The sequence below is a fragment of the Lissotriton vulgaris genome, chromosome 11 (assembly GCF_964263255.1).
Source record: "Lissotriton vulgaris chromosome 11, aLisVul1.2, whole genome shotgun sequence".
Lineage (NCBI taxonomy): Eukaryota > Metazoa > Chordata > Amphibia > Caudata > Salamandridae > Lissotriton > Lissotriton vulgaris.
Window position 1 is genome coordinate 950431898 of NC_141699.1, and position 12719 is coordinate 950444616.

At 48.4% G+C, this 12719-nt stretch overlaps 1 protein-coding gene across 2 annotated transcripts in view; it reads right to left on the bottom strand.

The window, feature by feature from the left end:
• The window catches only part of DHX36 (DEAH-box helicase 36), a 378110-nt gene that overhangs the window by 81650 nt on the left and 283741 nt on the right, over positions 1–12719 (bottom strand). The gene's annotated exons all lie outside the window — the stretch shown is intronic.

Below are 12719 nucleotides of genomic sequence, written 5' to 3' on the forward strand. Positions count from 1 at the left end.
GGCGACAGCTGGCAACCATGTTGATTGCCACAGAAAATATTGTACTGTGTAGACACTGTCTTACCCATTTACTCGTGGCCGTGGGGTGTTCGTGGAGCAGCATCACCCATCCCGCCCAACTCTAGTCCAGACCCATGTGTTTCATGGTTACTATCAAATAATTCCATTGCACTGTATCGAAGGCCTTTTCAAGGTCTATTGACAAAAAGGCCCTTGAGGTAGTTGCCATACGCATGGGTGATACAGCACTGAGTACAGTCTGCGCAGTTTTGAACGAAGTACTCCAGGCTGGGATAAATCTATTCTCATCTATGTGAAATAGATCAGACATGTGAGGTAGTAAGCGGAGAGGTAAGACCTTGCGAAGAATTTTTAAATCCATGTTAAGCATGTAGAGCGGTTGAAAACCTGCAACCTGTGCCTCAGCCGCGGGTTTCTCAGGAAGCGGAACCACTAATGCATTTGCGCGGTCACAGGGAGGTGTCCCAGTCTCAGAGGTTCGATATATAATCTCCCCAAATACAGCGCTGGTTTTGAGGCATAGGTGGAGTGAAATTCGTCCGGAAGGCAGTCAGGACCTGGGTTCTTCTATGTGGCTATGCTTTTAATCGCCACTAGGATCTCTTGTACTGCAACTGGACCTCCCAACATATCTACCATCTATCAAGCGTAGGGGGGCGTAGCACTCTCAGGAATTCCCCTGAATATCGGGTGACGGCAGGAAGGAGCCCTATAATGGGCTTTATAATAATCACAAAATAAATCATTGATAGCCTTGGGATCATGGGTTGGTGTGAGAAGTTGGCATGGTATATGATGTCCACTAGTTATAGTGGGCACCTTAACTAGTCCAAACGACGCATACTGATGATTAGGTTTAAGACAACCTTTATTGAAAGCTATCCTAGTGGTAGCTATGGAGAGCAGCCTTCAGGGTAAGTCTGGAAGGAATGTAAAGCAGCTTGGTTTACCAGATTATAACCTCCTGAATGACCAAATGAAAGGAGAACCACACAAGATTTATATAAAATATATGTATTTATTACTAAACACTCTCTACTAACCTCTTTATGAGATTAGAGAACCAGGCACGCAAAATTACAGTATTAGAACAACAGTAAATAGCACAAAACACAGCGGGCTCCAGGGGCAGACAGAGCCATATACTAAGAAAGTGGTATAACAACCACGTCTTGACTAGACCCAGTGCCTAGAGCACATAGAATTGCTGGTACCCCAAGGAACCACCCAAGGTAGTGACACAGGGGACCCACAGGCAGATGCGTGCAGTTTGAGAACACAGCCGCAAGCTCCGTACAATCCTCTGGGAAAGTCGCAGTGGAATTATAGAGTTTAAGGACTCTTAGGAGAGGACCTTGAGCAAACCCTTTCAGACTTAAAAGGTTCTAAGGCCAGCACCTATGTGAGCACTGGAGTACTCGTGTTACCTAACCCAGGGAAGCCGGGTGCATAGGTGTCAAATGGTGTCAGGAAGGTTCGTCTTTTTCAATGGTGAGATGCTCCAAAGTGCTGCAGAACCTGAGAAGAACCTGAAAGCAGTGGGGACAGAGTCTGGGTCACTTGCCAGTGACCAGGGGCTCGGTAGACGAATGCCCACCGATGTTGGGTGTTTCAAGTGAGAATAGGTGAAGTTTGACTCAGCAGCCACGGGGACCAGGAGACGTTGACGACGGTCAAAGTCTGCAGGCGAGCTGTCTCACGAAGGATGTCGAGTGCTGGGAGGGGGATCAGTGTCCGGATTGAACACCAACAAGCCTTGGTAACTGCAACCCACGCGGTTAGAGAAAAGATGCTTCGGTGAGGACCAGCAAGGTCCTGGGGACTCCCCAAGCGATGGAGAGTCAGGGCTCGTCTAGAGCTACCAGGTAAGCCCACTGAAAGTTAAAGTTGCCTTCACAGGGACCCACAGGCCAACGGACCAGGGATCACAAAGGGAACTAGAGAGGAATCACGAAATACCAGCCCATGGAACACTGAGGAGTGTAGGCCGGTTATCTTCGGTGGAATCACTGCTCAGGGTCTGGACTCCAAGTAGCCCAAAGCACAGCTTCAGGGATCGTCGGAAAGCAGATGCTTCTGCAAATGGAAAAGGTGCACAGGGGTTCGGATTGCACGGTCCCCACGAGGGATACGGGTCTCAGGTTTGCTGAGCACACTAGTAGACCTCGGGGACGCTTGGAAACCACCTCCTGTGTTGCAAAAGTTTTCGGAGTCCTCAGGAACTTCGGAGTTGCAAACCAGTCAGATGCGTCTTTGGTGCCTGCTTAGCAGGGGAGTAACTCCTTTACTCCAAGGGAGATTCTTCAGTCATCTAGCGCAGTGTAGATCGTCAAATTACTTGGTTTCTGTAGTAGAGTTTCGTCCAGATAAATCTAAAGTCCTGTAGTCAGGGGTTCCTACTTTATACCAAGGAAGGGGCGGGACAAACTCTGGGGACCCACCTATGGAAGGGTCAGGACAAAGAGGTGGCCACACTCATATCCTTTGTCCAGCTTCACGTCAGAGCAGGGGCTGATAGCCCTTGCAACTGGTTTGAGCTGGACTATGCACAGGGACCGCCAAATGTGCCCCTGTTTAGTCATCATAGCACTCTTCGAGTGCACCCACCCAGCCCCAATACCCTAAATCCTGTCTGGGAGGTGGTTACACCTCCCTGTGACAGGAAACCTATTGTCCAGCCTTCCCCTGCCGGAGTTTCGTACAGCAGCAGGAGGGCAGACACATGTCTGTGGCTGGCAGCCTCCATCTTGTGATGCCAGGGTCGAGAAAGCTGGTACCGGGTGTACTGGTGTTGTCATATTTCTCCCTCTAGGAGGGTGGAATCATACTGTATGATTCCAAGGTGTTTGACACCAAACACGACAATTTTCTGTGCAGCTGTTTTAAAGCTAGCATTTACCTCGCGGTTATAATGCACTTAAGAGTATATGGTATGGCTGCATCACAGAACAACCCTGGAGTATAGATTCCGATGGCTGTAGAGGGGCTCTGCTCATGCATGGGCAACCCAGCACCCTGCCTTCAGGATTGATAAGGCCTGCCATAGGGGTGACTAATAGGTTTATATGTGCAGTGATAAGGTAGATATTGTGAACCTATATCCAAGTAAGGGGTGCATGCACCACCTTACACAGGTTGCAGTAGGAGACCTGTGGTGTCAATTTGAGTGGCCTCTCAGGGGTGGCATAATACATGCTGTAGCCCCTGGGAGGCCTCTGGGGTACCTATGCCCTTGGTATATAGTATACCATATTTTAGGGACTTATAAGGCTACTCCAGAATCCAATCTAGAGTGTACCTAAAGTACATGCCATCAATTTATAAGAGAAGGCAGCTAGGCTGGGGTCCTGAATAGCTGGATCCCAGCTAGTCTAAGTCGAAAACAGTGAAACATCATCAAGAAAGTGGGGTTAACTATAAGAAGCAGATCCTACTCACTGAACTTGCATGATCAGAGACCTACGGGTCTCCGGCCTGACTAGCCATGCCAATAATCTACCAGGCCTCCCGTCTTCTGCCTGCACCTTAGTAAGGTAACCTCTGTAGTCATGGCACCTCAGCCATTCAAGGGCTTGGGGGTACAGTGCATGCATTTATCTTAAGCTGTCTAGTGCATCTGGTCTAGTTCCCTGTTCATTATCCAGCTTGTGTAATTTACCCTCCCATATTTCCAATTCCCGATTTAGTTATTTCTGTGACCCTATTGATTGTCCTGAACAGTGCCCCCTCATCACCACTTTAATCGCTTCCCCTTCTACCAGTGCTTGTCTATTGTTATCAAAATAAGTGTCTATGGCTGTGCCTATGGTTTCTTTGAAGCAAGTATCTTATAGGACCAACAGGTTTAGCCACCAGAGTGGAATCGGTGGGCGTTACCCCAAGGATTGGATGGTAAGCATGAGGAGGTTATGATCTGAGAGTGTACGCCCCAGATATTCAGAGTGGGTAACAGGGCAACCCAAGCCAGATGTGCTGAAAAATAAATCCAGCCTGATGTGTAATTGGTGTAAGGGGGAGTAATATGAGTAGTCTTAATCCCCTACATGTTGCATCCTCAGGCATCTTCTATTGCCCAATGTCCCCTCCAATCCCGGAATCCCACTGTGTTTTGGTGGGCCTGGGTGCCTGTAATGAAGGATGCGAACGGTATATGGCAGCGTCAGTAACACAATTAAAGTCGCCCCTCCCATCTCCCCCCCCCCCCAACAGTATGTCCGATGTTAACACCTCGGCCATAGGGGCCGAAAGGTTCTGGAGGAATATCACTTGATCTTGATTAGGAAATATATACTACCTAACATGACGTCCTTTATCTACCTTCTCAGTCTTCTAGTGTATGCAGGGGTTTAAAGGGTACACCAGCCCATACTCCGATAATTGCACCTGTAGCATATGCAGAGTAGGAGGTAGCAGATATTCGCCCTCTCCATCTTCTGCGCAGTTTCTTGACTTCGCCACAAATTAGGTGCATTTCCTGAAGGAGTGCAAACTGCACTCCTCGCCTGCGCAAGTATCTATGCACGTTGTGTCGCTTAACGGCAGAGCCCATCTCCCTAGTATTCCATGCCAATATTTTCAAGGTATGCTGTTTGGAGGTCATTTTCAAGAAACTTCACACTCATTCCTGCCACCTCTCCCCCGAGCTCCCCCTGTTCCCAGAAATAAGGATCTAAGACCCACCTGCAAAAAGAACAAACACCTGCAAAGCAGTACAATTGTGCTCAGTTCAACTATCGCTGCCCATTCAGCAAATGCCTCCAGCCTGTCCAGTTACAGTCGTAGCAGGGTGTTCCGCATGGTCCCAGTGTATTACTCCCCTCGTGAAAAACCCACTTCGGTCAAAGGTCATCAGCCATTCTTGGGGTGACAATCGACAGTGTAACACTTTCCACTTGAGAACTAGCTTAGTCCATGTCTCCAGTTCCCGTAGTCAATCTAGAGCCTGGTTCTGAGACCGGATATGGGGTCCTCGTGATCTCGGCCAAAGCCTGTAGGGCAGCAGCTGTCTCCTCTGTCTGGGATGGGCCAGGTCTTTTAGACTATTTCGGTTTTAGCCTGGTCCGAGTCCTCTTTCCATATCCTCTTGCTCCAAGCAGATCTGCATGGCATCGTCTGCGCCAGAAGTGACGAGCACAGTGCCTATATAGACACCATATCAGTCTGCTGGTATCAGTTAGTTTTCATGACTTTCCACGCCAGAATATGAATAAGCTTGAAACTGCACAGTGTCCAGAACTGCTCGAATGAAATGGAGCGCCTGAGAGGAAGTCAGGTATGACTTGATAATGAACTCCAGCAAATGCAGGAGGCCCGCCGTAGTGTGGAGGTGGGTGGGATGAGTCCACCTTCAACAGCCAGCCATTCAGCTAGGGAAAGACTGGCACCCCTGATCTCCACTAATGAGCTGCAACCACCACCACCACCTTGGTGAAGACCCGAAAGATGCTAGTGAGGCCAAAAAGAACCTGAGAAAGAGTGAGCATCTTGAACTTCTTCTTGAGGAAGAACTTGAGGATAGGACAAAGGCCTCTGTCCTTCTTGGGCAGCCAAAACGCATGTAACTTAGCTTATAAAGGCCTTTCTCACTAGATATGCTTCAAGAGTGCCCAGAAAGAATCCACTGCATTATAGAGGCAATAATGACCATCTGCTAATCAGGGATGCCAGTTTGAACAAAAAATGATTTCTTCTTTGGGTTAAATTCATATATCTGAATACAACATTGAGAGATTGAGTGACACAAAACGGTCTTTGTTGACAGTGAACTTAAAGGACATGCATGCAACTTTACTCTTAGAAACGACTTGTCAGTGATATTGTCTTATAATTGGGTGTTCAGTATCAGATGAAACATATCAAGGATATTACAGATGAGTGTCCTCTTAAATTGTGATTCTCTATTCCAAAGCTCTTAAAAAAACCTATCACTGTTTCATTTGAAATTTTTTTAAGAACAGGGTCACAGTTGGGATAAACCTGGTTGTGAATAGTCTTTAAGGGTTAACCTGAGCTCTTGTTAGATCTCACTATATTAGGAGCACTGGCAAGCCCATGGAGTCTATGACATAACATCTGATTATGATTCAAATTAGATCTACTGAAAATCTTCACAACTGCTTGAAGAAACAAGTTACTTACCTGTAACTTTAGTTCTCCAGTATTGGTAACTTTCATAGATTCCCATTGCTTGTATCATTCCCCGTCGTCGGAATGGGAGCCTCGGTAATAATATATATATATATATATCTATAGGTACATACACCCTAATAGGTGTAAAAAAGGTAAAAAATTAGGCCTAGGCCTCATTATCTTTTGCAGCCTATAGCTGTCATTATGTAAAAAGACCCAAAGTCCCCTTAGCAACCAATCAAATCAGCCTCACCCTGTAGAACCTTCCTGAGAAAGCTCAGAGCCTCAGATTTTCGTAGCCGTTGCTTTGCCACATAATCACCTAGCCCTAAAGTGAGCTTTCCCAGGGGAGGCGGGTGGGCGCATGGGAATCTATGAAAGTTACCAATACTGGAGAACTAAAGTTACAGGTAAGTAACTTGTTTCTTACTCCAGTATTGGAACTTTCATAGATTCCCATTGCTTGTATCAGAGTAGATAGCAGTTAGCATACCTCAAACATTTCGTGCACAGTACAGAATCATTATAAGCTACTGACATCACAGATATAACAACTATAAAGCAGTAACAAAGCATAATAAACGAAATGTTTGAAAAAACAGGAGGAGGGAAGAGAGGAAAGCTCACCTCTTATTGGAAGAGATTTCTCAGGACTGCCTGTCCTACAGCCGAATCCTCCTTTGCAGCCGCCTCCAGGCAGTAATGTCTCGTGAAGGAGTGCGTACTGCTCCAGGTGGCTGCTCTGCAAATGTCCTTTATGGATACTCCAGCAAACAGCGCCGCTGATGCTGAGATCGACCTTGTGGAATGTGCCTTCACCTGTCCTTGTAAAGGTTTGCCTGCCGCCTGGTGGCAGAACCGGATCGCACTAGTTATCCATCTAGATATCCCTTGTTTTGACAAAGGAAATCCTTTCCTTGGGGCTCCGAAAGCCACAAACAGTTGGGGTGTTTTTCGAAATCCAGCTGTGCGTTGTAGATAGAATTTCAAACATCTCTGAACGTCCAGAGAATGAAGTGTCCTCTCAGCCTGGGTTGAAGGCCGAGGAAAAAAAGATTTCAAAACCACTGGCTCGTGAAGATGAAAGTCTGTCGGTACCTTCGGAATGAACTTGGGGTTCATCCGCAGGATAACTGTATCATTCTTGAACTGTAAGAAGGGTTCTTTGATGGTTAAAGCCTGAAGCTCTCCTACTCTCCTTGCAGAGGTGAGTGCCAAAAGAAGCGCCACATTCCATGATAGGAACTTCAGGTCCGCTTTATGCACTGGCTCAAATGGCGGTCTCATTAGCTGAGCCAGGACCACATTCAAGTGCCACACCGGAGGTGGGGGCCTAACTGGCGGGAAAACTCTAAACAGTCCTTTCAGGAATTGTTTGATTACTCTCGCTGATAATAGAGAGGGACCCGATCTTGTTCTCCTATACCTGGAAATAGCTGCCAAGTGGACCTTGATAGAAGCATGAGCCAGACCTGCTTGTGCCAATGAAAGAATATATGGTAAGAGTTGATGCGGAGCCGACGAGAAAGGATGTACTTTTTCCCTCTGACACCACAAATGGAACCTCTTCCATTTCGCTCTATATGTCTTATTAGTGCTAGGGGCTCGTGCCTGTGCCAAGATGGTCCTGCATTCTTCTGGGATGTTTAAATCCTTAAACTCTCTGTATTCAGGAGCCAAGCCGCCAACTGAAGCGAGCTCGGGTTCGGGTGAAGAACTTGGCCGTTGTACATAGACAGAAGTGTCAGTTTGGGTTGCAGATGAATGGGTGGTGTCTCTGATAGGAGAAGCAACTCCGTGTACCAAAACTGGCGAGCCCAGGCAGGCGCTATTAGTATCATCCTGCACCTGTCCATCTTGAGTTTCTTGAGGACTCGAGGAATTAGGGGAAATGGCGGAAAGGCGTAAACAAACGCGCCTGACCAGGACATCGAAAGGGCATTCCCCAGTGACCCTCGATGGTGTTCCCTGCTTGCGTAACACCGGCATTTCTTGTTCCCCGGTGTTGCAAACAGGTCGATCGCTGGGGTCCCCCAACGGGAGAAGATGTCCTTGATCACTGCGTCCTCCAATTCCCACTCGTGCGAGACTGCTCTCAGGCGGCTTAGCGTATCCGCCTTCGTGTTGCATACTCCTGGAAGGTGTTCTGCTACGAGTGTGATGTTCTGCGCTATCGCCCATTCCCACAGTATTTGGGCTTCCTGTGAAAGCAGTGGCGATCTTGTGCCTCCCTGCTTGTTGACGTAATGCATTGCGGTGGTGTTGTCCATCCGCACCAGGATTGCTGAATCTGTAATCCTTGGGAGGAAAGCCAACATTGCCAGTCGAATAGCTCTTAGCTCCAGAACGTTGATATGTAGATGACGTTCTTCCGGAGTCTAGTGACCACTGACCTGGAGGTCTTGCATGACCGCTCCCCAACCTTGAAGAGAAGCGTCCGTGGTAATGACCTGAGGAGCCCTTGCAGCCTTGAAACTGAGTCCCACAGTGAGGTGAGATCTTTTCATCCACCATGAAACCGACCGTTTCATCCGCTGGGTTATCGTCACCCTGTCGTCGAACGAACCTTCCACTTGTCTCCACTGAAGGTCCAGCTCCTCCTGCAGGGGGCGCATTCGCAGTCTGCAATGCGGAATCAATTGAATACAGGATGAAATCGACCCTAGAAGAGATTTGTACATCCTGACTGTCATCCAACTTCTCTTTTGGCAACGGGTGGCTGACGATATGAGTTTCATCTGTCTCTCTTCCGATGGGAAGGCTTTGCACTCCTGAGTATTGAGTATCGCTCCCAAGAACTTCACCGTACTTGCAGGCTGAAGAACTGACTTTTCCTTGTTGAGTTGTAAACCCAGATGAATAAAGAGGTTCAAGCACGTGTCCACTGCCTTCGATGCCTCTTGCAAGCTTGGGGCCTTCAGCAGCCAGTCGTCTAAGTACGGGAATACTTCCAGCGACTGTCTTCTCAGAAATGCCGCTACCGGTGCCAGCACCTTTGTGAATATCCGAGGAGCGGACTTTAATCCAAATGGGAGCACCATGAACTGGAAGTGACTCTTGCCTACTGTAAAGCGAAGGAAACGTCTGTGAGCTGGATGGATCGGGATATGAAAATAGGCATCTTCCAGGTCTAATGTTGCCATGTAGTCGCCTGGGTTCAAGAGGCGCAATATGTCCTGGAGTGAAATCATCCGAAACGATAGTTTCGTGAGATAGGTGTTGAGCTCCCTCAAGTCCAGGATAGGACGCCACTTTTGTTTTGTTTTTCGGATCAGAAAAAATCTGGAATAGAAACCTTCTCCCCTTTGTGATAGGGGAACACGCTGGATCGCCCCTTTTTGAAGCATTTGTTGAGCTTCCTCTTGAAGAAGGTTCAGATGGTTGGAAGTAGCGGCGTGGGGAGCTCTTGTAGGTGGAAAGTCCTGGAATTCTAGAGTATGCCCATTTCGGATGATATTTAATACCCACTGATCCGATGTAATCTCTTCCCAGCTGCTCAGATGTTGTGATATCCTGCCGCCCACTGGAGATCCCAGAAGCGGAGGAACAGTTGGCAGAGTCGGGAGGCCGCTATTGACGCTTGCCAGCGTCCTTGCCCTGACGCCCCTGTCGTCCACGAGCGTTCTGGCGAGAGAAAGACTGGGATTGCGACTACCGCTGATAGTATTGATTGCCGTACTGGGGCCTGTAAGACTGCGACTGCTGTGAATATCGCTGTTGCTGATAACCTCCTCTAGGTGAAGAGAAACCTCTTCCTCGTGCTCCACGGAACGGTGTCTTTCTATATTGCAGGTTCCCCAGAGCCCTTGCTGTCTCTGTGTCCTTCTTTATACCCTGTACGGTATCGTCGACATGTTTCCCAAACAACATGTCCCCGTCGAAGGGCAAATCCAAAATCCTATTCTGGACCTCTGGCCGGAAGTATGTAGCTCTCAGCCATCCTTGTCGCCGAAGAACCGCTGCACTGCCTAGGGCACGGAAAGAGATGGTGGCGATGTCCATCGCGCAGTCAATCATTTCCGAAGAGGAACGTTGTCCCTCTTCCAGAAGTTTCTGTGCTTCCGCTTTCTGGTCATCCGCTAGCAGATTCACATAGTGTGCCACATCACTCCACATCTGGCGGTCGTACCTTGCTAGGATCGCCAAGGCATTCGCCGCTCTGACCAGCAAGCTAGCCATCGACGAAAAACGCTTCCCAGCGTTGTCCAACCTTCTACCCTCCTTATCCGGCGGAGTCGTGAGGGTGGCCGAAGGATTCCGCGATTTCTTCTGTGCCGCCTGCGATATGACCGAGTCAAGTCTAGGTTGTCCAATCAAACAGGCGGGACTGTCATCTGGAGCTTTATATTTTTTCTCCAAGCGCGGAAGAGTTGGAATGACCGTCGCTGGGGTCTGCATCACTTTCTTCCCTTCCTCCCATATGTGCTCCACAATGGGAATCGAGCGCACGGCCTTACGGTATGCCTCTTTGAAATCGTATAAAAAACAATCTGTAGATGTTGTCGGCATCGCTAACTTAAAGCGCGCTGTGGCTCTTTCCATCAGGCTGAAGAAACCTCCTACATCAGCCGGAGGCGAATCGACCGGGTCTGGCACTGGTGAAGCCGGATCCGGAGCAATATATTGGTTCCATTCACTCTCCTGGTCTTGATCTTGGTTTTGCCCCGTTTCATCTTCATCCGAGGTATCCACTTGGACTTGCGGAGGATATGCCCTCTCATGTTCTTCCTGTGCAGGCCGCACTGACTGTGCTGCCACCACCTGCGGTTGAACCTGTGCTTGACCTTCCACAGGTTGCGACCCCTTCTTGCTCCTATACTCCTCCAGCATTGCCCTTAAGTCTGTCAAAAGACTTATAGGCATCGATACCATGCCCTGCTGTGGTTGGGTATCTTGGTATGCAACCTGTCTCTCTGGCCGCTTTTCCTTTTGATAATAATATTCCTCATCCAAATCCGAATCATGGTATTTCAGATTCAATTGTGATGGACTGTAAGCGTCCCCATACATCTCATTTTCCTCTTCTGAGTAGTCATCTTCATCCAACAAAAGGGGTGGAGGTAATGATGGTACCTTCCTTGGAGAAGTCATATCTGGGGTTATCCTCCTCCTTCTGCTGTTTTCTGGCGCTCCTGTCGTCAACGGCGTTGAAAACAAATCCACAGTTTCTTTATTCTGAATCGTCGTCGACGGGAACGTCGACGAGAGTCCCTTCACCGTCGACGGCATCGTCGACGGAACCATCATCGTCGTCGGGTCCACCGTCGACGGGATCGTCGACGGAACTGTCATCGTCGACGGGTCCATCGTCGACGGGCTCGTCGACGGAGCTGTCGTCGTCGACGGGCTCGTCGTCCTCGTCGACGGGATCGTCGTCATCGAGATTGCCACCGTCGACGGAATAGTCATCGTCGACGGGATGGTCTTCGTCGACGTGGTGGTAACCGTCGACGTGGTCATCGTCGACGACGCCGTCGTCGATCCAGTCTTCGTCGACGGAATCGACATCGAGGTCCTCGTCGACGCTCTCGTCGTCGTCCTCGTCGTCGCTGGGTGGCTCGTCGACGACTGAGGAGACAAAATCACCTCAGATGATTTAGAGTCCTTCTTGACCCCTGTAGAAGCCTCTACAGTCGGTTTTTTGACGGACTTGGCTACTTTAACCTGGTGGGAAGGCCCAGCCGAGCTCTCATCCAGTTTAGCCTTTTGCACCTGCAGTGCCTGCCTTTCCCTCTCCTTTACACTCACGTGAGGAGATTCGATAGGCCCTGGCTTGCCAGACCTATCAGAGGTCACACGCACAGCCTTTAAGGGGGGTTCAGTTGAAGTGTCCACAGACGATCCGCCCCTCTTCAATGAAGTCTTTGAAGATGTTGATCTGGCATCTTCCTCATCACCAGACACTACTTCCTCCCTCCTTTCCAACTTCCTGAGCCACAGAAGCAGCCGTCCTTCACGATCACGGAGGGTTTTAACAGACATTCTCCTGCATATACTACACTTATCGACCTTATGGTCTGGGTATAGACAGTAAATACAGTCTTGATGTTGATCCTCTGTATAAAGTCGTTTTTTGCCACAAGTGGCACAAGACCTGAAAAGGCTCTTCTTTTCCTTATCAGCCATGACAAAGCTGAAAGAAATCCTTAAAGAAAACTGTTTAAACAGTACCTCAAGTTGAAGTTAGAGCAGAACTCTAAGGAGACTCCCTGTCACCAACGAAGCGGTAGAAAATCTGAGGCTCTGAGCTTTCTCAGGAAGGTTCTACAGGGTCAGGCTGATCTGATTGGTTGCTAAGGGGACTTTGGGTCTTTTTACATAATGACAGCTATAGGCTGCAAAAGATAATGAGGCCTAGGCCTAATTTTTTACCTTTTTTACACCTATTAGGGTGTATGTACCTATAGATATATATATATATATTATTACCGAGGCTCCCATTCCGACGACGGGGAATGATACAAGCAATGGGAATCTATGAAAGTTCCAATACTGGAGTAAAGAATGTTCAAGTTTGCAAAATCAATTACCAGTAATACCAATGTAAAGAGAATGATCAAAGTGTAAAT